This window comes from Neofelis nebulosa, chromosome X, assembly GCF_028018385.1.
Source record: "Neofelis nebulosa isolate mNeoNeb1 chromosome X, mNeoNeb1.pri, whole genome shotgun sequence".
In the NCBI taxonomy this organism is placed as follows: domain Eukaryota; kingdom Metazoa; phylum Chordata; class Mammalia; order Carnivora; family Felidae; genus Neofelis; species Neofelis nebulosa.
The window spans coordinates 58013505-58016282 of NC_080800.1; positions in this window are offsets into that span (position 1 = coordinate 58013505).

Below are 2778 nucleotides of genomic sequence, written 5' to 3' on the forward strand. Positions count from 1 at the left end.
GTTGCCTTTTAATATGTTGATTGTTTCCCTCACTGTGAAGAAACCTTTTATTTTGATGTAGTCCCAATAGTTTATTTTTGCTTTTGTCTCCCTTGTTTCAGGGGACATATCTAGAAAAAAAGTTGCTACATCCCATGTCAAGGAGGTTACTGCCTGTGTTCTTCTCTAGGATTTTTATGGTTTCAAGTCTCACATATAGGTTTTTAATCCATTTTGAATTTGTTTTTGTATGGTGTGAGAAAGTGGTCCAGTTTTCCCAACACCATTTGTTAAAGAGTATCTTTTTCCCATTGGATACACTTTCCTGCTTTGTTTAAAATTAATTGACCATATAATTGTGGGTTTTCTATTCTGTTACATTGATCTATATGTCTATTTTTGTGCCAGTACTATATTGTTTTTGATTACTATACCTTTGTAATATAACTTGATGTCCAGAATTATGATGCCTTCAACCTTGTCTTTCTTTTTCAAGGTTGCTTTGGTTATTCAGGATTTTTGTGGTTCCATACAAATTTTAGGATTTTTTTTTTCTATCTAGTTCTATGGGAAAATGTCAGTGGTATTTTGATAAGGATTGTATTAAATGTGTCGATTGCTTTGGGTAGTATAGACATTTTAATAATATTTGTTCTTCCAATCCATGAGCATGGAATATCTTTCCATTTCTTTGTGTCATCTTCAATTTGTTTCATCAGTGTTTTAGAGTTTTCAGAGTACAGATCTTTCACCTCTTTGATTAGGCTTATTCCTAGGTATCCTATTGTTTTTGGTGCAGTAAAAAATGGGATTGATTTCTTAATTTCTCTTTCTGCTTCCTCATTATTGGCATATAGAAATTCAACAGATTTCTGTACATTGATTCTGTATCCTGCAACTTTGGTGAATTCATTTAGTTCTAGCAATTTTGTGGTGGAGTCTTTTGGATTTTCTATATATGGTATCATGTCATCTGCAAATAGTGAAACATTTCCTTCTTCCTTACCAATTTGGATGCCTTTTATTTCTTTTTTGTTGTTTGATTGCTGTGGCTGACTTCCAGTTCAAGAAAAGTAGTGAGAGTCGACATCTTCTCTTGTTCCAGACCTTACGGGAAAATCTCTGTTTTTTCCCATTGAAGATGATGTGAGCTGTGGGTTTTTCATATATGGCCTTTATTATGTAGAGGTATGTTCCCTCAAAACAAACTTTGTTGAGGGTTTTTATCATGAATGGATGTTTTACATTATCAAATGCCATTTCTGCATCTACTGAGATGACCATATGGCCAATCTTTTCTCTTTTCTTTTCATCATCTTTTCTCCTACTGATGTGATGTATCACATTGATTGATTTGGGAATATTGAACCACACTTGCAACCCAGAAATAAATCCCACTTGATCACAATGAATGAATTTTTTAATGTATTGTTAAATTCGGTTTGCTAGTATTTTGTTGAGGATTTTTGTATGCATGTTCATCAGAAATATTGGCCTGTAGTGCTCTTTTTTTGTGGTGTCTTTATCCAGTTTTGGTATCAGGGTAATGCTGGCCTCATAGAATAAATTTAGAAGTTTTGCTTGTTCTTCTATTTTTTGGAATAGTTTGAGAAGAAGAGGTGCTAACTCTTCTTTAAATGTTTAGTAAAATTCACCTGTGAAGCCATCTTGTACTGGACTTATGTTTGTTGGGAATTTTTTGATTACTTATTCAATTTCTTTGCTGGTTATCAGTCTGTTAAGTCTTTCTATTTCTTCATGTTTCAGTTTTGGTAATTTATATATTTGTAGGAATTTATCCATTTCTTCTAGGTTGTTTGAACTGTTGGTATTATAGTTTTTCACAATATTGTCTTATAACTATTTCTGTGGTGTTGGTTGTTATTTCTCCACTCTCATTTGTGATTTTATTTATTTGAGTTCCTTCTCTTTTTTCTCAATGAGTCTGGCTAGAGGTTTATCAATTTTATTGATCTTTTTCAAAAAACCATCTCCTGGTTTCATTAATCTGTTCTATTGTTTTTATTGTTTTATTTTTAGTTTCTATATCATTTATTTATGCTTTAATGTTTATGTCCTTCTGCTGGTTTTGCATTTTGTTTTTTGTTCTTTTCTACCTCCTTTAGGTGTAAGGTTAGGTTGTTTATTTGATATTTTTTCTTGTTTTTGAGGTAGGCCTATATTGCTGTAAGCTTCCCTCTTAGAACCACTTTTGCTATGTTCCAAGTGTTTTGGGCTGTTGTGTTTTCATTTACAATTGTTTCCATGTACTTTTTATCTCTTTTTTTCTTAGTTCCTGGTTGACCCATCCATTGTTTAGTAGCATGTTATTTAACCTGGATATATTTGTGCTCTTTCCAGATTTTTTCTGGAGGTTGACTTCTAGTTTATAGCATTGTGGTCAGAGAAGACACATGTTATGACTTCAATCCTCTTGAATTTGTTGAGGCTTGTTTTTATGGGCTAATGGGTGACCTATTCTGGAAAATGTTCCATCTGCACTTGAAAAGAATATGTACTCTCCTGTGTTAGGATGGAATGTTCTGAATATATCTGTTACATTCACCTGGCCCAGTGTATAATTCAAAATCATTGTTTCCTTGTTGATTTTCTGCTTGATGATCTGTCCATTGATTTAAGTGGGGTGTTAAAGTCTCCTACTATTATTGTATTATTATTTAGTTCCTTTATGTTGCTTGTTAACCATTTTATGTATTTGAATGCTCTCATGTTGAATGCATAAATATCTACAATTGTTATATATTTTTGTTGGATTGTCCTCTTTATTATTATATGTTG